Genomic DNA, 22,450 nt, shown 5'->3' on the forward strand with positions numbered 1-22,450 from the left:
CTGGCCACGTGGCGATATTCTCGCACAGAACGATGAGATCAGGGGAGAGGGGGAAGTGTCATTAAGTGTGACTGTATGTTTCACTTTGCGCGGTTTCGTTTCCGAAAGGCCATTTCCCACCTTTGGAAAACTGGGAAGAGGCCTACTAATGAGTAAACTGTGGAGGGCAAGGCCCCAGTGCGGCCGGATTTCCAGAGCTTCCAGATCCCAGGCTTTGCCAGTTAACAGAAGGGGATGCTTCACGAGCTAAAGCTAATAGAGGTTCCTTTCTCCAGCTAACCCTCCTTGCTTCACAGGGAAATGAAAGTGCCCATCTAGGGGCTGGGGAACTGTGTGTGGTGTGTGTGCGTATGGGTAGTCGTATGTTCTGAGTGTTTTCTAAAGCATTACGCACTAGAAAGCTCCAAAAATACTTGAATTTTCTAAAAATGTTTTCATTGTGAGAAACTAAATGCTTCAAGGTGCTATTCTTTTTCATTTAGTTACCAGCTGATTAGTTATCTTGTCCAAATAAAACTGAACTCTAAATACACGTACAAAGGGTTCCTAAAGGGGCACCAGGGTGGCTCAGTCGGTTAAGCATCCGACTTCGGCTCAGGTCACGATCTCGCGGTCCGTGAGTTCGAGCCCCGCGTCGGGCTCTGTGCGGACCGCTCAGAGCCTGGAGCCTGTTTCAGATTCTGTGTCTCCCTCTCTCTCTGCCCTTCCCCCGCTCACACTGTCTCTCTCTCAAGAATAAATAAACATTAAAGAAAAAAAAGAGCCAGCTTCTGATCCTCTGTCCCCCCACCCAACGCCGCCATCTCCCTGCCCCTCCCCTGCTGATTCTCTCTCTCTCTCTCTCAAAATAAATAAGTAAACTTAAAAAAAGAAAAGAGTTCATTAAAACGTCATGTCACTTAATGGCAACAGTAAAAGGGATTTTCTTACAACCATTTCAAGGATCTCTAGTTTTGTCTCCTCCTAAATACATACTTAGTGCAAGCACCAGGCACACATTTAAATTTATTATGTTAAAATACGTGTGGGGAGGAGGCGCCGACTTCAGCTCAGGTTATGATCTCATGGTTTGTAGGTTCAAGCCCCGCGTCGGGTTCTGTGGTGACAGCTCAGAGCCTTGAGCCTGCTTCGGATTCTGTATCTCCCTCTCTCTCTACATCTCCCATGCTCGCACTCTGTCTCTCTCTCTCTCTCTCAAAAATAAAATAAACATTAAAAAAAAATTAAATACATGTGGAGAGTCACAACTTGGTGGGTGCAGAGTTTCCTCTCAAAATGATGAAATGTTTTAGAACTAGATAAAGTTGGTGGTTGCACAACATCGTGAATGTACTAAATGCCACTGGAGTGGAAACTTTAGTTATTATTTTTAATTTTTAACGTTTATTTTTGAGAGACAGAGGGCAAACAGGGGAGAGGCAGAGAGAGAGAGAGACAGAATCCGAAGCAGGCACCAGGCTCTGAGCTGTCAGCATAGAGCCCGACGCGGGACTCGAACCCACAAATCATGAGATCATGACCTGAGCCAGAGTCGGACGCTTTACCGACTGAGCCACCCAGGCGCCCCTGGAGAATAAACTTTAAAATGGATAATTAATGTTACACCTTAATAAAAATAAATAACAAAAATGTGTAAATGGATGTTTCTAATAAGTTCAGTTTGTTTTCTTTGGAGTCTGATGAAGTTAATGTTTTGTAGTTCTCTCTTGCTTTAATGTTTATTTATTTTGAGAAGGAGAGTCAGGTGAGGAGGGGCAGAGAGAGAAGGAGAGAGAGAATCCCAAGCGGGTTCCACGGGTTCCACGCAGTCAGCACAGAGCCTGACGCAAGGCTTGAACTCACGAACCGTGACACCATGACCTTGAATCTGACGCTTAAGCAACTGAGCCACCCAGGTGCCCCTGTGTTGCAGTTCTTTTTTTTTTTTTTTTTTTTTTATTTTTTTTAACGTTTATTTATATTTGAGACAGAGAGAGACAGAGCATGAACGGGGGAGGGTCAGAGAGAGGGAGACACAGAATCTGAAACAGGCTCCAGGCTCTGAGCTGTCAGCACAGAGCCCGACGCGGGGCTCGAACTCACAAACCATGAGATCACGACCTGAGCCGAAGTCGGCCGCCCAACCGACTGAGCCACCCAGGCGCCCCAAGTTCTTAACGAAATGTTAAGCTATCATTCCTTTGGCCCCTCTGGCAGCTACATCCGCCCCTGTTGAACGTCTGTCTATAAAAGCAATTCAAAATGGCCCACGTTGCTGAAGTGATAGAGCTGCTTCCTTTGAAAGTGGCATCCATATTTACATACAGGATTTCTCTTTTTCCTTCCCCTGATCCCTTAATGATTACTCTGGTGATGGAAGCTGACTTAATCCAGCTGTGCTGAAGCAACTCCGAGGCAGTATGTTAAAGTGCTTGTTCGGTGACTGACTATAGCAAAACCCGGAGCAAGTCCTGTCTCCGCTTTCATACACAGTTGCCTCATCTGTGTAATAAGGAAGCGAACTAAATGATCTTTAAGAGCCTTTCTTTTTCTAAAATTAGGGGATTCTGCAGTCTCTGTAAGCAGCCTTTTAATAACCAGTACTACAGCGTACTTATTTTAAGTATCAAATGGATGCTCTGTGTCGGGGTTCGGACCCTAATTAACTGATAGAGTTCCTACATTTGTTGATTTTGGACTACGTTTTTGCAGAGCTAAGGTAAAATGAAGTTCTGCATTGTTTTACCAACTACGGTGTCGCAGGTGGTTGTAAAAGATAAAGATGAAATGACTAGGGGTGTGGATTCTGGAACTTGAGCCGGAGATAAGATGGAAAACTGGCTAAGTTATTAAGAAAAGATCTGTTTCCCCTACTGTATATATGAGGAAATAGAGATTCAGAGTTAAAAAGGACTTGCACAATGTTAAACATTGTGATGGTAAGTGATGGAGGCAAGATTCCAATCTTGGTCAATATGATGCCAGAGGCTATCCAACTAAGACCTTCCCTCTTGCATTCTTTTGGTCAATCGATCCATTTCCAAATATATTTAGAATCCACTATGTGTCAGACACCAAGACAGGCTGAGATAGGACAGCATAAGGACGTAAGTGGCCCCGCCCTGATGGAACACAGTCTAGTGGAGAAGATGGAAATTAACAAATAATTATAAAAGTTAAAAATCAAAAAGTGATACGTACTATAAAGAAATGCTACCGGGTGTTAGGAGACAATTAACAATGTTTCCTTAATTTAGATTGGAACTTCTTGAGGACTTTCTTAAAGAAATTATATTTCCGCCATGATATGAAGGACAGGCAGAGGACAGGCAAGGAAGGAGTAGCGGGAAAAGGTGTCCCAGGTAGAAAGAATTGCCTGTGTGAAGCACTGGAACAGATAAAACTTTACTTCTTTGAGAAAAAGAAAGGGAAGTAAGTTAGCTCAAGCGCAGACAGCCAGGGAGCTAATAAATAAGAATAAAAGTGGAAACAGTCCCTAGTGGACGCCATATGCAATCATAAACGACGTAAACGATGTACCCCTTTTGTGTCAATCCCTTTGCTCGACATGCTCTCATATGTTTTCGTAGTTTGTTCATTTGCACTGCTAGATGCTACTTCATTTCATCATTCCACTACAATATATTTATGCATCCTGGCTGTTGATGTACAGAAGTTTCAACTTTTGAGTTCTTACAAGTAATGCTACTCTGGACATGTTTGTACAGGTCTTTTACTAGAAATATATGTGCATTTTGGAGGGTTATACATCCACAAGTGGTACTGCTCTCAGAAAAGTGGTACGTTTTCTCAGCGTTCCAAATGGCTGTGCCAATTTATGGTTTGGCCAGAGATACAAAAGAACCCCAGTTGTTCATTGTCTCTCTCGGTACATGGAATTGCCTAGCTTTTTCATTTTGGCCCTCTTGATGTATAGTGATATCACACCGAGTTCTAATATACATTTGTGTGAGTAATTTATTTATATATATATGTACATATATTTAAGTATCATTTTCACATGTTTATTGGTCATTTGCATATCTTCCTTTGTAACACACCTATTTAAATTTTAGTCATTTTTCTTTTGTCATGTTTGCCTTCTTTTTCTTTGTAATTCTTTATATATTTTGGATTAACATCCTTTGTCAAATATATATTGAAAATACCTTTTCCCACTTTGGCACTTTCTTCCTTGCTCTTGTATTTTAATTTAAAAAACTTTTTTTTTAAGTTTATTTATTTTTGAGAGAGAGAGAGACAAGAGTGCGAGCCGTGGAGGGACAGAGAGACACACAGAATCCGAAACAGGCTCCAGGCTTTGAGCTGTCGGCACAGAGCCCGACACAGGGCTCGAACCCACAAACCGTGAGATCATGACCTGAGCCAAAGTCGAATGCCTAACTGACTGAGCCACCCAGGCACCCCTTTTTTTTATTTTAAAGTAGGCTCCACATGGGGTGCCTGGGTGATTCAATTGGTTAAGCATCTGACTCTTGATTTTGCCTCAGGTCATGATCTCATGGTTCATCATGGTTCATAAGTGAGCCCCAATGTTGAGCTGACAGGGCAAAGCCTGCTTGAGATTCTCTCTCTCCCTCTCTCTCGGATCCTCCCCTGCTCATGCTCTTTCTCTTTCTCTCTCTCAAATAAAAAATAATAAATAAATAACCAACCAACCAACCAACCTTTAAAGTAGGTTCCATGCCCAGCACGGAGCCCAATGCAGGGCTTGAACTCCTAACCTGGAGATCAAGACCTGAGGGCAAGGGGCACCTAGGTGGCTCAGTCAGTTGAGCATCGGACTTCGGCTCAGGTCATGATCTCATGGTTCTTGAGTTTGAGGCCCACATCAGGCTCACTGCTGTCAGTGTGGAGCCTGCTTTGGGTTCTCTATCCCCCGCTCTCTTTGCCCCTTCCTTGGGGACACTCTCTACCTCAAAAAATAAACATTTTTTTTTTTTTAAAGGACTGAGCTGAAATGAAGAGTCACATGCTTAACCGACTGAGCCACCCAGGCACCCTGTGTGGAGCCTACTTTAAAAAAAAAAAAATTTTTTTTTAAATAAAGTGAAGACGAAAGCTCCAAAGTAGGAAAAGGTATTTGCAATATATATTTAACAAAGGACATTAATCCAAAATATAAAGAATTACAAAGAAAAAAAAAGGAAGAAAAGGTGCCCCTAATGCTTTATCGCTTTAACTTTCACTTTTAGATGATAGACTTGGAATTCACTTTTAGGTATCAAATGAGATACTGTTTACATGTGGGTAGTTAACTGGCCCAGCACCACTATTTACTCAAAATTGCAAACTTCTCCTACTACACTGTAGAGGCACCTTTGTCATAAACCAAGTTACCGTGTATGTATATGTGGGCCACTTTCCAGGCTCTCCACTGGGACAGCATTGTCCAAATTACTGTGGGTTGCTAATTTTTGACATCTAGGAATGTATATATTCCAGCTTTGATATTCTTCACAACATTTTGATACTCTTGAATAATCTTGTTCTGCTGCATTTCCGTCTAAGCTGTAGAATTATTACACACACACACACACCCCTTGCTAGAACTGTTATTAAAATTTCATTTAAGGGGCACCTGGGTGGCTCAGTCGGTTAAGCGTCCGACTTGGGCTCCGGTCATGATCTTGCGGTTTGTGAGTTTGAGCCCCGAGGTAGGCTCTGGGCTGACAGCTAGGAGCCGGGAGCTTGCTTTGGATTCTGTCTCACTGTCTCTCTGCCCCTCCCCAGCTTGTGCTCTGTCTCTCTGTCTCTCAAAAATAAATCAATGTAAAAATTTAAAAAAAAAACAATTTTTTTTTAAAATTTCATTTAAGTTCGGGAGAATTTACAACATGAAACCCTTTAATCCATGAAAATGGTAGATCCTGGGGTGCCTGGCTGGCTTAGTCGGTAGAGCATGTGACTTTTGATCTCGGGGTTGTGAGTTTGAGCCCCACACTGGGTGCAGAGATTACTTAAAAATATAATATCTAAAAGAAAAAAAAAAGGTAGATCCTTCCAGTTACTTTATATTTATCAATTTATCTCATTAGTGTTTTGTAGTTTTCACTGTATAGAACTTGCATGTTTTCATTAAATTCATTACTAGCTATTTAAATTTTTAAATACTATCCTCAATAACATTTTTATTTTCCTTTCCCAATCATTTAATACTAGTATGTAGAATACCATTGCTTTATTATCAATATTGACCTTGCAGTGAGCACCAATTCCAAATTCTCTTATTAAGTCTAAGAATTTGTCTGAAGATAGGATTCTTTTGGATTTTCTATGTGTATAATCATATCACTTGCAAAAAATGATAGATTTCATCCTTTCCAATGCTTATGAAGTTAATGTATTTTCCTTGCTTTTTGCACTGGTTATGACCTTCAATAAAATGTTCAATAGAACTAGTGATAAGGTCCTTTTGTTTTAGTCCTAATATCACAATGGAGGGTTTAAATATGTCACCGTGAGTATCATGTTTGTTGCAGGTTTTCAGTTTTTATTTTTTGTAGACTCTTTTCAGATTAAGGAAATTCCCTTCTATTCCTAGATTTTTAAGAGGTTTTATCATACATTAGTTTTAACTTTTATCAAATATTTTTTTCTGTATCTACAAACATTTTTCTTTCATTCTATTAATACGATGAATTAAATTGATTTTGCAGAGGTAAACAACTCACAGTTCTAGAATAAAACCTATAGGCCACTATGTATTATCTTATTTACTAGGATTAATCTGGTACTATTTTGTTTATGGTATTTGAATCTCTATTAATAAGATATAATGACACAATTTCTTTTCTAGTAATATCCTTGTCAAATGCTGGTACTAAGGTTATTCTAGATTTACAAAAAGAGTTGGTAAATATTGCTTTTGCCTATATCCTCGGGAACTGTCTATGTACTTTTTTTCTTATCTAAACATTTGAAAGAATTCACTAATGAAGCCATCCGGGATTGAGCTTGGGTTTGTGGGAATATTTTTACTAACAAATCCATTGTCTATGGAAATTCAGATTTCTTACTTCTCACATCTTGTTCAATACGGTGTGTGCATGGTTTAAGAATCTGTCCATTTGGGGACACCTGGCTGGCTCAGTCGGAAGAGCATGCAACTCTTGATCTGGGGGTCTTGAGTTCGAGCCCCATGTTGGGCACAGAGATTACTTAAGAATGAATAAATAAATCTTCAAAATATTTTTAAAATACTTTTTTAAAATGTTAACAAAGAGCTTTTGTCCAGTTTAGCCAAAACTTCAAAAGTATTAGATATTAGCCATAGTATCTTTGTATCATCTTGTATATTCCTTTAATCTTCATTATTTAATACTTTCTGCTTTCATTAGATTTAACTTGCAGCTTCTTGATATGAATACTTAGATACTTTCAGCCTTTTTCCTCTCTAATATATGCATGTATTAGTTTCCCGTTATGGCTATAACAAATTACTGCCAGCACGGTGGTCGAACACAACACAAATGTATCACTGATCAAGTGTTCACGACTGCGCATTTGCTACTCCCTGCTCTGCCTTGACTCCACTGTAGTCAGGCTTCTCGCGTCCCCACAGTCCCCTGAACTCTGGCTTTTCCCCAGGCCTGAGCAAACCAGAAAATGCAGATCATGCCCGTTTTTATCGGCTTATTCGGACATGGGCAGACAGGACTGACACTTCCTCCCCCACTCCCAACTTTTCCTCACTTACTGTGTGAAAGAGAAGCCTCTCTGTGTTTGACTGTGAGATACTTGGATATTTCTCCCTATTGCAATAGTCAGTTTGAATAAAGTCTTCTCTTTTTTTTTTTTTAATTTTTTTTAATGTTTTATTTATTTTTGAGACAGAGAGACACAGAGCATGAACGGGGGAGGGGCAGAGAGCGAGGGAGACAGAATCCGAAGCGGGCTCCAGGCTCTGAGCTGTCAGCACAGAGCCCGACGCGGGGCTCGAACCCACGGACCGTGAGATCATGACCTGAGCCGAAGTCGGACGCTCAACCGACTGAGCCACCCAGGCGCCCCAAATAAAGTCTTTTCTTACCTAATTATTACCAGTTTCCTGGTGCCATGATTTAAATAGAGTACAGACTATATACTGGACTCTGCTGTCTTCACTCAGGTTGATTTACGTCAGGTTCTCAGACCCTTTGTCCCTTCCTGGCTGGGGAAATTAGGCTCACAAGTTAAATTCCAAGTCCAAATCCAGTGTTCCAGACATTTGTTGTAGCATAATGGCGAGTTACTTTGATTTTGTTAAAACGGGGTCCTTCCTGGGGCGCCTGGGTGGCTCAGTCGGTTAAGCATCCCACCTCGGCTCAGGTCATGATCTCACCGTTTGTGGGTTCGAGCCCCGCGTCGGGCTCTATGCTCACAGCTCAGAGCCTGGAGCCTACTTTGGATTCTGCATCTCTGTCCCTCTCTGCCCCTCCCCTGCTTGCGCTCTCTCTCAAAAACACATAAGCATTAAAAAATTAAACAAACAAACAAACAACGAGGTTCTTCCTGGTGTTTTTCTGCTTAACTCCTGGACAGAAGTGTTTTTTTGTTTTTTGGTTTTGTTTTGATTTTTATGTTTTTTTTTTTTTTTTTCTTTTCCAAGCGGGGTGGCGGGGGAGGATTTAATACACGATTCCTCTTTGAACAAGACTTGTCAGGGCTGTTTTGTGAGGTCTCTTGTGTTTGAGTCTTCACCTAATCCCAAAGGTGGTTCTCACTTCACAAAGCATACCACCTAATCCTCCTCTGCCCACCATATACTATTCCACAATATCACTCATTTGGTCCGCTGTCCCCCAAAATGGCAAAATTTCACAAACGGTGATTTGGAACTTCAACAGCCTCTTTGCGAAATGGGTTGTACTCAAATTGGCTCATCTAAGCCCTTTCCATCACCCGTCTTCCTTCCTCTCATTGATCCTCCTTCCTCTTTTCACCCCCTTTGACCTTCTCTTTAGCTACCTTGAATCTTTTGATCGGTCTTCGTTCAATATCCCCACCTCCTCTACCTTCCTATCCATTCTGACCATAGCTTTCCTTTCCCACCCCAGCCCCTCAACTCTCTACAGTCAGGAGAACATTATTATGTCCCTCTACCCCCGTCACAACCTCTTGATGTTCTCACAGACCCTAAAAGCAACCACCTGAAGTGAAGCTAAAACCACCAGAAACTAACTGGAAACAGACTGTATAATGCACCCCCTCAGATGTGCTTTGGAGACACAGGGCTGCTTGGGGCCACCTCAGGCCCCCACCCCAAATTCAGTCCACAGTCTCCACGAGATTACGCCTCCCCGAAAAGAATCCTGGTGGCCTCCACAAATGTGGTTGTGAATACCGTGGCCTTCATTTTGAGCAGGTAAACTCAACCTGTCCCATCTCCCAGAAATACAATCCTACTAAATTATAAAAGTGGGACCAAAATGAGAGCTAATATTTTTATATAAACCAGTGAGTCTTCTATTTCTGCATTTTTGGCTGACTCGGAGCTGAAGCTTTAGGATGAAAGCTATAAACTCTCTATGTGTATCTGTGTGTTTACGTTTGTGTGTCTGCATACTAAAGCTCCCAGAAATCGATAAAACTGAGTATTTCCAACATATACAAAAAGCATTCTTAGCGAAATCAGCCCAAATGTTTTAAGAATTTAAGCTCACATAGTTTAGGTCAATTGTTGGCAAATCAGACTAGTTGAATGTTATTCATGTAATAAAAACAGCTGGGTCTTCTGTTATCAACATTAAGTTGACACATTTTTATTACAGTTGGGCTTGGGCTTATTCTTGTTGAACTTAATGCAGGTTCAATGATCAAATAAGTTAGCACGACAATCACTAGATACTGATGATAATGAAAAATGCAAATCTGTGTTTAAATAAACGGACTCATTCTTCTGACAAACTTTGTCACAGCAATTACGTATCATAACCTGTCAGCCTTAAAACGTTTGAGTACCTCTTTAGTAACTTAAAACTTTTAGATTTATGTTAAACTCAGTTAAATAGTACGCATTTATTAAGTACCTAGATCATTTCTAAGCAACATAAAATACTGAAACATTACTCAGTGCACGTTTAAATTTATATAACCTTTTCTTATTTTCCATGGTATAGAGAGGCTAAATATATTTGGATCAGTTAATGAACATGTTCTTTTTGCCACATTGAGAGATTATACTATAAGGAAGCATATACTTTTAAAAAAGAGAGTTTATACTATAAGGAAGCATATACTTTTAAAAACTCTGGGTAATACATTCATAAACTTTGCTAATCAGCTACCAAATGATGGTGCATGACAGTTTACAATGATCTAGTTTTCTCTGTAAAATATGTTACTCGTTATTAAAAATGAGAAGGAGGGGCGCCTGGGTGGCGCAGTCGGTTAAGCGTCCGACTTCAGCCAGGTCACGATCTCGCGGTCCGTGAGTTCGAGCCCCGCGGATCTCGCGGTCCGTGAGTTCGAGCCCCGCGTCAGGCTCTGGGCTGATGGCTCAGAGCCTGGAGCCTGTTTCCGATTCTGTGTCTCCCTCTCTCTCTGCCCCTCCCCCGTTCATGCTCTGTCTCTCTCTGTCCCAAAAATAAATAAACGTTGAAAAAAAAAATTTTTAAAAAAATAAAAAAAAAAAAAAAAATGAGAAGGAATATCTGTAAAGGAGCCTACTAGAAACAGTGGAAGAGGGGAATGACTTTTACGCACGGTATGCCAAGGATGCTTTTGTTAAGAAAGAAAGAGTAGTTTTGCCCTAAAATATTTTCAAAAAGAAAAAAACCTAAGTGGCTATGAAAAGCTTTAAAAGCTTCACAGAAAAGGGACTTTATTTGTCTTGGTCAAAACTGGCTAAGATTTAATTAGTTTTATGAGAGCTTTATAAAAGACCTGGAAAACGAATACTGTCAAGTCTCGGAGATTCTTTTCAGGGTTATCATACCATCTGCCATATCATACTGTGGTTTCTGTGGCAGTATCGAAGGTTTCTGTCCCAAATTGACACATGTGAGAACTGAAGCAAGTGGTTACAGAATTCATTTGAACTTCTTGGCCATCACACGTTTGTTAAGCATCTACTATGCGTAAGACACAAGACCAGTAACACACAATGATGTTGACCTGTTAAGTGTTCTTTGAAACATGGCTAAAATGCAATCTATTATGTTAATTATTATCTATGCTGTTGTAAATATTAGTGATTTACTATGTGCTTTAGTGCATATTTCTTTTAAGTATGTTCCTGCTTTTTTTTTTTTTAAGTATTTATTGTGAGAGACAGTGCGGGTGGGGGGATGAGGGGAGGGGGAGAGAGAGAGAGAGAGAGAGAGAGAGAGAGAGAGAGAGAGAGAAATGAGAATGCCAAGCAGGCTCCATGCTGTCAGCGCCGAGCTGGATGTGGGGCTCAATCTCACGAACCGTGAGATCATGACCTGAGCTGAGATCAAGAGTCAGGCGCTTAACTGACCGAGTCACCCAGGTGCCCCTCGTGCAATTTCTTAAAAAAAAAAAAAAAAAAAATCAAGCAGTGAGAAATAAGAGGCTTCTGAATTCAGTGCTCTGTTTCTAAACTGATAATACAGAATGTTACTTGGAAAAAGTCTGGACTATGCGGTGCACACCAGCAGTGCTTCCCGAAGGAGTTCTTGGCTTTTACATTGCACCGTGTTTCTCAAAGTTTGTTTTTGTGAAGAAAACATTTTATAACGTAAAAAGAAAAAAAAAAAAAGACCTTTAGTGTCAAATATACTGATGCAAAACGAACTTTGTTTTCTGTGAAAATGACATTTTGTGTCTTTCTTTACTTCCTGAGTAATCTGCTTAGAGAGCAAGGATACTCAGTTTTATCAGCATAATTTCCTGTGCTTTATATTGACTTTGTCATGCCCTTGATGATTTCAGAGAACCAAGGCTCCTCATTTTCAAGAGCTAAGGGTTTTTTTTTTTTAATAATTCTGTTATTTCCTATGTTTACTTTGTAAATCTCTTCTTCTCACTTTGTTCTAGAAGGTAGCCAAGTATTGTTCCTCGCTGACTCATGATTCTGTTTAACATTGTCAGATTAAATAAATGCTTATCATTCCCTAAAATTAAATTTGTAACATTGGTAAAATATTATTCATATGGATCTCAAAAATTATATATACAATTTCTAAAAATTTCGTTCATTCTTTCCTGTATCCTTTTTTTCTTTCCTCCAGTGTCGCCTTTGCCATCCACAAAGCTCTAACATTGCGTCCTCAATTTTTCAGTATTTTCTTAAGACAGATTTCAGATACAAAATTTCTGTCCAAATGGTATGAGCATTTTTACCCTAAATTTTATTTCAGACACATAAATTCCAAAACCCTCATACGCTTATTACGACAACTACAATAATAGAGAAGAACGTAAAATTATATATATGGTAACATCTGATTTGGCAAGGGCGTGGGGGAATGGTATCCTCACGTACAGGTGATGGGACTGTAAATCGGGATATCCACTCCAGAGAGCGATTTAGCAATCGATACCGTGAAGAGCCGAAAACGTCCACACTTGTACGACCCAGGAATTCCTTGCTGCAGAATCTCTCCCACACAGCGTAAAGAAACACAAACGTTATTCATTTTAGAATTGTTTATCATCATTAAAAACTGGAAATAGACTGAATGCCCATCAGCATGGAACTAGATCAGTAACCTGCTGCACATCATACAATAGAATACTATACAGCTATGAAATTAAATGAACTAGAATGCATTGCAGCACAGATGAAACTCACACACATATTAATGAGTTTGAAAAGGTAAGTTGAAGAAGGATTTGTAAAGCTTGCCACTTATATGAAATTTTTAAAAAGAAAAACTGTACTATATCTTTTCTATAGCTGTTTATATAGAAACTAAAAAGTGGAAGAATAGCTTTCAAACTCCTACTAGTGTTTATCTGTATGGGGAGTTGGGAGAGAAGGGAAATCAGGATGGGGATAGAAGTTAAACAGGATAGTAGATGTATCTATAATAGTTTAATGGAAAGGAATGTGGTCATTATATTCCTTGAGCAACTCCCAGCTCTAAGAGAGGGAAGGGGGAGGGGAGGGGAGGGGAGGGGAGGGGAGGGGAGGGGAGGGAAGGGAAGGGAAGGGAAGAAAAGGTTCCACAATATTCCCAAAGCATTATTCTGAATTGTGGATGTATCATTGGTTATCTTCTCATACATAATGCCATGTTTTAGTCTTTTCGAGAAGAAGGAAGGGGCGAGGCATCAATGATTAATAAAAGTATCCTTCTCTCTAGTGGCTCTCCATCCTTTTAATCACTCACACATATGCACACTCACACAGGAAGTTCTTCCTGGAGGTGTAGCAATATTTCAAACACTGTAGCTGATAAATGATCACTTGCTAGAACTACAACAGTCCATGTGATCAAGCTGGCTAATATCTGGAAATATTCCGGGTGGGTCTCCAGGAGGGGCACAGGCAACTGCCTACTGAATAATTCGCACAGTTGCCAGCCAAGGAAAAACATGCGTCTTAACCAATACGTTGTGAAAATAGAATATATATCTGAACACAGAAGTCCATCATAGCGGTGACATTTGGACAGGAAGCCCCTTTCCAGCTGTGAATATGAATAAGAATTAAACTATCACCTAAAAATCAGGGGGGATGCCGCCATAGGTTAATTGCATTTTAATCCAAATGCCCTTAACATTTTAACTTATCATTAATCACTGACGATGTGGTCGTGTCATCTCAAAATGCACTGACAGACTTTATAGAATATTTCGTGCTCTTTGTGCAAATGCAAGTTTTGAGCATTTCCAGGCCTTTAAAGAGAGAGAAAAAAAAAAACCAAAACTGTGTGTGACAAAACAAAAGCTGAACGGTTAATGAGAATGGAACAAAAGAACTAACGGGAAATGAACCCATCCGGCTCCTTTGTAAGGAAAGGCTTCTGCCTTGATCAGGATTACTATAACATGGAGACAGTCTTGCTCAGATGGTTTCCCTGATGTGAAGCAGTATTGCTTACGGAACACGGGTCCGTTTCCACAGAGAAAATTATTTAAGCCACATCGTAGATTATCTAGCATATAATCAAGGATAGCTACTTGTGTATAAGGCCTATAGTCAGCTAAAAATGATCTAAGTATTATTACACTTGAATACGTTATCATTTGTTTTATGTGTATACCGTCAATGTGTATTTAATAATTCTTTTCAACCATGGGGTTTCTCAGCTCAATGAGATTTTCAAAGTTCCCACGTCAATGTTATTTACTCTAGGACATCTCATCCCTTTCCAAAGGCCGTTCGGACTTTTGTGGTCGCTGTGGAAAAGTAAATGAGTGATTTGAAAAATGTAGTAGCTCTTGATCTTTTCTGATTAAATGACTTATTCCTTTAAATGACTGACCTTTAAAAGGTCTGCCACCATGATGGCATTCTCAATAATACTCGCTTGACCCCATTCCAGTTGTTTTAACACTGTTAAACACTTAGAATTTTATAAGCACAACATGTGCGGATTTTACAATTTAATATTGTAAATTGAGGTCAGCAGGAGAGATAGTGCTACCTGAATTGTGGCACACTTTCGCGCACACTCTTATCTTGAATATCCAGATGATGTTCCTGAATGTCAGTTGTAACAGGAAGATGTGTCTCTGAAAAATTCTAACAAAAATCTGATGTTGCCATCAGTATTGTGAAGGTTACATTTTTATAGAGCAGCATCAATCACCTCAAGATCAGTAAACGGAGATTAAAACATGGATTCTTAAAATTTAAATGAGGTAGAGCCCAAATCTTAGTAGAACACAAAGGTCAATTTTGTTCTATTAAGAAAGCATTATTGGGGCGCCTGGGTGGCGCAGTCGGTTAAGCGTCCGACTTCAGCCAGGTCACGATCTCGCGATGCGTGAGTTCGAGCCCCGCGTCAGGCTCTGGGCTGATGGCTCAGAGCCTGGAGCCTGTTTCGGATTCTGTGTCTCTCTCTCTCTCTGCCCCTCTCCCGTTCATGCTCTGTCTCTCTCTGTCCCAAAAATAAATAAACGTTGAAAAAAAAAATTAAAAAAAAAAAAAAAAAGAAAGCATTACTATTATCACATCTTTCAAACTATTTTATACTCCTTTAATGTCATCTTCTTTGGGGAAAATATGTGTTTAAAATATAGAGGTAGGGGCATCTGGGTGGCTCAGTCGGTTCAATGTGCGACTCTTGATTTCACTCAGGTCATGATCCCAGGGTCATGGGATCAAGCCCCACATAGGGCTCTGCACAGAGCATGGGGCCTGCTTAAGATTCTCTCTCTCTCTCTCTCTCTCTCTCTCTCTCTCCCCCTCTCCCCCCTTTCTCCCCCCATGCCCCTCTCCCCTGATCATCATGCTCTCTCTCTCTAAAATAAAATTTTAAAAACTACGAAAATAAAATAAATAAAATAAGATATACAGCTAGTTGGCCTTCTATTTCTTTCATATAGATAATTTATATGTCAAAAGTAAAGTCAGAAGTTCATTCTGTGATGGGGTTTATTAGAAAAAAGGTTTAAAAATTTTAAAACCTAGGTTTGTTTTCTAGTTAATATCTTTGCATCCCCAAATTCAACATTATTCTTCTTGGTTTGAAAAATGATTATTTACTGAAAGGAACTTTAGAGAACATTGGGTAAACAGATCACAGATTTGGTATTACGATTTGACAAAAAAATGCCAAAATTTATTTTCATTTAATGACTGAATCACAGAGCTTGATCAAATGCATCAACGCCACAAATCGACAACCAAAACCACCAAGGTAGACTTGAGGAAATGTTATTAAAACACAAATTCAAGACACTTCCAGGGACAAACAGTGTATCTTGGAATGCAAGTACTTCCTGTCAAAACTTGAAATACATTCAAGTATCCTAATTCAGATAAATGAAAAGATGTGTGTGGAATAAAAGGAGAGTGGGAGGACCTGAGAGGGCTTTTAGAGGCCGTAAGCACTGCCGAGATTATGATGCCCACCGCTCCCGTTTGTAATGAAAATAAAAGGGCCACTTGACAACAAAGTGATTACTAAGGAAATACACAACAAAATCCTGAGGTGTTTGCCGGTAACCAGTCTGATGCTGTGTTTTCTTTGGAAATATAGATTGGTTTTTTTCTACGATCATTTTTGTTATCTCTGCTTTACTACTGGGCTCTAGCCTTGGTCCGCCCAATAAATAAGCCTTCATACACTGACAAAAGACTAAAGGCAGGCAATATTTCCTCTCTTCTTTCCCCAAGATGCTGAAACCCTGGAATTCCAAGATCTCTGATCTTAATATCAATGCAAAGAAAAATCCCAGACAGACTGCCAAATAGGTGACTTTAGAGCCCTAATAAAGTAGAGGTTAGTAGCAGCTAGTTAATAATACCAGATTGTACAGGGGTGCCTGGTGGGCTCAGTCGGTGGAGCATGTGAGTTTGAGCCCCACGTTGGGTGTAGAGATTACCTAAAAACAAAATCTTTTAAAAAGTGAAATAAAATAGGGGCACCTGGGTGGCTCCGTCAGTTCAGCATCTGACTCTTTCTTGGTCTCGGCTCAGGTCACGATTTCACAGTTTGTGGATTTGAGGCCCGCGTCAGGCTCTGCGCTGCTGGCACAGAGCCTGCTGGGGGTTCTGTCTCTCCCTCTCTCTGCCCCTCCCCTGCTCTCTCTCTTCTCTCAAAAATAAGTAAATAAACTGAAAAAGAAAATAAAAGAATACCAGGTCACGTTAACAATTTGGGACTACCAACCAGGGGCACCTGGGTGGCTCAATCAGCTGAGTGTCCCAACTTCAGCTCAGATCATGATCTCCCGATGCGTGAGTTCGAGTCCCACATCGGGCTCGCTTCTGTTAGCCTGTCAGTGCAGAGCCCACTTAGGCTTCTCCGTCCCCCTCTCTCTGCCCCTTCCCCACTTGCACTCGCCCCAAAACACGTATTACCAAAAAAAAAAAAAAAAAAAAATACAATCTTAGATTACCAGGCTGGTTAATATAGTAGAAAGGCATATGTGTGTGCACATATTTTTTCCTTGGTGTAAAAAGTGATTTGTGAGGATCTTTTCGTATACATTTCGACAAAAGGGAAAAACAAACAAAAGGACGATAAAGTGAAGTGCATTTTTAACTGCTTGAATGGGCTAATCGACAGTCATTTGCCCATTCATTCATTCATTCATTCAATGACATTATTTAGTGACTAGTATTATATATAGCCAGCACCGACATTCACGGGTGAATAAAACATAATCTCTTACTTTCATGTGAGGAGGAGGAGCGGGGAGGGGCAGCGGCAGTCGTGTGGTAATAGCGAGGGGTACGGACTCTAGTTGGTAAACTGGATTCGCTTGCTGGGTCAACCATTCCATATATCCATATGACTTCTGACTTGTTCTTTAATTTCTTTACACATTGGTTCTTTGTGTACGATGAAAAGTATTAATATTGGGTCATACCGTCACGTGTCGATTAAGCGACGTTACGTATGCGGCACACGTGTGTGCTACCCGCCCATCACAATCCAATAAACTCGTTTTCACGTTATCACCTGTATCGAAATATAGTCCCATTCTGGGCTGCTGGGGATTAGGACTTTGATACGTGAATTTGAGAGGGACACCATCCGTGCCGTAATGGTGAGTGGCCTCAAATCAACAAACGAAAACCTTTCTAACAACTGGAGATGAGAAAAGCTGGCATGGGCTGTCTTAATATGTGGTGGGCTTTCCCGTTACTTGAAATAAGCCAGCAAGACCAAGAGCTAGAATTGATGTTGAAAGGGACCCCTTTGAAATTGGGAGAAAGGTTGGGTTCAGTTATATTCCTGCTTTTGTTTCTATTCTTGGTAAGTAAGCAGCAATGTGAAATTACCCACGTGCATTTTGCTCTGTTCAGTCGTTTCTTTGTACAACCCAACAGCGGACAGCCAATACAGCGAAGAAAGCTGGGTAAGTTGCTCAGTATTTGGATATGAGTGATCGGACTCATAGTGCTCTATTTCTGCAGCGATTTATCATTTACGCAAACTTTTTATGCATGTTATTTTACAATTTCATAATAACGACTATGATGGTAGAGGGATTATTAGCATCTTCTTATTTACAGACATCGGGATTGACCAGGAAAACTGCCCCAGACCGACTTTTCTTCCTACTATTCATTCAACCCTGGGTCTGTGAGAAAACACAGCAATATATCCTGAGCCACAGGACAAAAGTAATACATCTTTCCCAAGTGTCCATTTTTCTTGATGGTGGTGAGTTAAATCATTATTTTCAGATCGAAATAAACATGGATATATTTTTAAGTGAAAGGCAATCTCTTCTTAAATTTCTAAAATAAAACCGATTTACAGAAGTTTTTTGCTCACGGCAGACTGATGTGGAAAAGTCCCAAGATAGCCCTCGTGTATGGGACCCAAGACTTTTCTATGCCTTCAGGAAGCTGCGATGAGAAAGTTTAAGAAAGTCTGCCATTTGATGCTGTCAGCTTGCTGTAGAGGGACACTGGTCCTACCTGAAGAAGTGATTTTTGTATGCAACTGATCGTCCATCTAATAGAAGCTGCTTATAAAATACGGTTTACTGCACGCGGTCGCTTCATTCCCAGCTAATTAATCCATCAGAGAGAGGATCCAGTAGTAATTACTTTCACTCCTGTCCAATCAACCTGGGCCAGATTTATGCCCGTGACCCTGAGAGAAGACTCTAATCTCAAACGTCTGGATATGTCTATTATAATATCTTCTGGCATGTTTAGAATAGCGATAACAGTTAATGAAGGATATTCTTTTATTTTTAATCTAGCACCAGAAAACACAAATTGAGTCATGTTGCCAAAAGGGGTTAGGGTTTAATTATATTGAAAAATCTTTTAATTCTTGCAATGAGCCAATTTCACCTTTCTGAAGCGAGTATTATTTATTTCTTGGATTCTAAGATCCTTCTTCTAAAACATGGCACTTTGACGGGCGCCCGGTTGGCTCAGTCAGCTGAGCACCCGACTTCGGCTCAGGTCATGATCTAACGGTTCGTGAGTTCAAGCCCGGCTTCGGGCTCGCTGCTGACAGTGTGGAGCCTGCTTGGGATTTTCTCTCTGTCTGCCCCTCGCTCACTCACACTTTGTCTCTCTCAAATAAATAAATAAATAAATAAAATTATTAATTAATTAAAAATAAAAACTAAAACATGGCGACTTGAAGTGGCCAATTAGATGTGACTATTTTGATGAGGCTGAGTGAAAACAGCTATGGTAAGTTGTGGAAACTTTTTTCTCATCAAGTAACATGAGCAATATACATCGTTGGCTCTCCTCTCATCTCTGAGTTTTACCTACACCAGCGATCTGTGACATCTGGTGAGGGTCATGGATGAGGGAAGATGTAGACAATGAGTGCACGTTACTTGCGTGTAAAAGGCGTATTCTGATGTGGCTCTTTCGACTCAGCTGCACTGAAACTTTCCCCCTATCTCATCAGCTATATCCATTTAATAACTTCACTGACCTCTTCCAGAATCTGGATTCAGCCAGGCCAGGCATAGGCCTTTCAGCAGCCTCCCTTCTGAGCCTAGATTGGGTGAAGACTTTGTGAGGGTAAGTTGAGGGGATGGGTGAGTTATTCTCCTCCAGGATTCCCTACGTGCTAACGAATTCGCGGATCTTCTAGACCAGTGGGCATCAAACTTCAATGTCATCAGAATGACCTGGAAGTCTTCGTAACACAAGAGATTCTTGGGTCCTGCTCCAAGAGGTCTTGCGGGACAGTGACAAAGATTAGTTTGCATTTCCAACAAGTTCCTGAGGGATTGTGACGCTGCATGTTCAGAGCCACACCTGGAAGGCAACCAGCCTACAACTAGGCCCGGTCTTCAACCTCGGTGTGGGTACGCACTAAGGACTCCTTAGAAAGAGGCCAGATCTCACTTTTGAGGGTATATAAGCATACTACAATGGAAACTGTACTTAACTTCTCCCCCTAGTTCGTCAAAAGCCTGTCAGTACCTCTCAGCCCATTTTTAATTAGTGTTCTCGGTCCTACAAAATGCCAGCCCGGAATCTCTGCACGAGATGACCTTTACCTTCTGTCTCGCCTGGCAAGCAAGTCATCACTCTGCGGAACTGCCTGGTGGGTTTCTTTCTTCGAAATCCCCACGCATTTCCTCTTCCCTGGGTCCGACACCAGCCTAGTGAACATCCCATTCCGAAAATGCTCCTTTCTCACAAGTCACTCTGGCATTAAGACATTCGCACTCTGTTTTATATTCTCGTTCCCAGAGGATCCTGCTTCTGCTTACCTTTTTACTGACAGTCCTGGTTTCTCTGTGCACAGTATTCCCAAGGCCAGACTCTCTTCTCTATTACCCCTCTTCATTTTAGCCACATCGGACAAGCAATTCTGCGTAATGGTTAAGGGCTGCACTCACACTGTTTAAAGCACCGACGTTAAATCCTATCCCTACCGCTAACTGCATTAGCTTAGACATGTTATTAGATCTCTGACTCAGTTTGTCATATGCAAAATGTGGATAATAATGCCTGACCTCATATGGTTGTTATGAGGTTCGAGGATTAAGTAAATTATTCTTTTTAATTTTTTAACGTTATTTATTTATTTATTTATTTATTTATTTATTTTTGAGACACGGAGAGACAGAGCATGAACAGGGGAGGGTCAGAGAGAGGGAGACACAGAATCCGAAACAGGCTCCAGGCTGAGCTGTCAGCACAGAGCCCGACGCGGGGCTCGAACCCACGCACGCGAAACCGTGACCTGAGCCGAAGTCAGACGCTCAACCGACTGAGCCACCCAGGCGCCCCCAGAAAAGGCACTTTTATCCTCGATATTGCTTTGAAATTCATTTGTTCATTTTTCTGTTAAAATTAGTATTTTTCTCTCTTCGAGTCTTCAATGGATGGCAGGCTTGTTTCTGCCACTGAGCTCTCGCCTTTTCGAGGTTGCTCTCAACCTTCCACCCTCAAATCTAAAGACTTCTTCTCTGTCCCTATTTTCCTCCATTGCATCTTTAAACGCTGTGGAACAATCTATCTTGGCACACTCTGTCATGATTCAGATTTATCTTTATAAAATTTACAATATTTCCTCTGCTTAATTGTTTTCTTCCCCTTTACCAAATTAGCCTGCATCAAACACCAAAGAAACACGCCTGAAAAGCACAACGAAGCCTAATGATAACCCTAGAATCCTAAAGAGTTATCAATGAACATGTACACATAAAGACTACGGAGACTCCTTTGCATCACATTATACTTCTTTAGAAGGGAGGGTCTAAGTATCCGGTAAAAGATCAGAGAAGGGGATCTCAACGCCAGGGATCAGGCTTCATCTACTTTTTGGGCTACTCGGGTCCCAAACTTGTACACTTCGCAGATCCACAAACAAGTCCTAGTTAATTGGGCCTACCCTCCTTAAAAGGAAATTTTGTAGCCATGGTTTTTTATAATGTTTATTTTTGGGACATAGTGCAAGCGTGGGAAGGGCAGAGACAGAGAGGGACAGAGGATCTGAGGCGGGCTCTGCGCCGACAGCAGTGAGCCAGATATGGGGCTCGAAGTCACGAACCATGAGATCATGACCTGAGCCGAGATCAAACGCTCCAATGAGCCACCCAGGCACCCCTCACAACCATGTTTTAGTACTGGAGCATGATCTTGGGGATCCCACCACTCCAGACCCACCCTAATTGCCACATTCAAGTATCTGTTCTCTCCTCTTCCAGAAAGGTGCTCTGATAAATAAGCTTTTCTCGGTTTCATTATATTCCCAGTGACGCTCAGCGTCCCATTTTTATTGACACCTAAGGAGGTACCTGCCTGATCTGCCCCTCCATTGGGTTCAGGCATATTTTTGTCATTTCATAAAATGGTAATCTGCTGGAATATTTTCAACGAGTTCTGTCCTACAACATGATTCTCAGTGGAAGAACAGTAGCCTGTGGTATCAGGGTGTCAAATTTATTTAAAGAACCCCATCATTTTGACACTTCTATTTCCTGTATCTTCATAGTATTCACAAATACACTGTACTACTTATGTATCTCTGCCTATAAATCTTTACGTTTATAATGTGCTCTTTCCTTCGAAGGAATTCTTAGAAGAAAACTTGATGGTTCACATAATATGCATATTTCAAGGCATCTCATACATACTTCCCTCCAAATAGATCGTGTCAATTTGTGTCTTGTGCAGATATAAACAATAAAACCAGGAGAATATTTGATGAAAGAGTGTTCCCGGGGGGCGGCTGGGGGGCTCAGTCTGTTGAGCATTGGCTTCAGCCCAGGTCACGATCTCACAGTTTGTGAGTTTGAGCCCCATGTCTGGATCTCTGCTGTCAGCACAGAGCCCGCTTCAGATTCTCTTCCCCGCACCTCCCCCCACCCCGTCCCTTCCCTGCTCACTCTCTCAGATAGATAGATACATAGATAATTAATTAATAAATTAATTAAAGTA

General features: G+C 40.9%; 1 non-coding gene across 1 annotated transcript; it reads right to left on the reverse strand.

The window, feature by feature from the left end:
- Window positions 1-20,708: 20,708 nt before the first annotated feature.
- Window positions 20,709-20,792, reverse strand: TRNAR-UCG. Its single transcript has one exon. It is a non-coding gene; the product is annotated as a tRNA-Arg (tRNA).
- Between the last annotated feature and the right edge of the window lie 1,658 nt (window positions 20,793-22,450).

Source organism: Lynx canadensis, chromosome X (genome assembly GCF_007474595.2).
Source record: "Lynx canadensis isolate LIC74 chromosome X, mLynCan4.pri.v2, whole genome shotgun sequence".
Classification (NCBI taxonomy): domain Eukaryota; kingdom Metazoa; phylum Chordata; class Mammalia; order Carnivora; family Felidae; genus Lynx; species Lynx canadensis.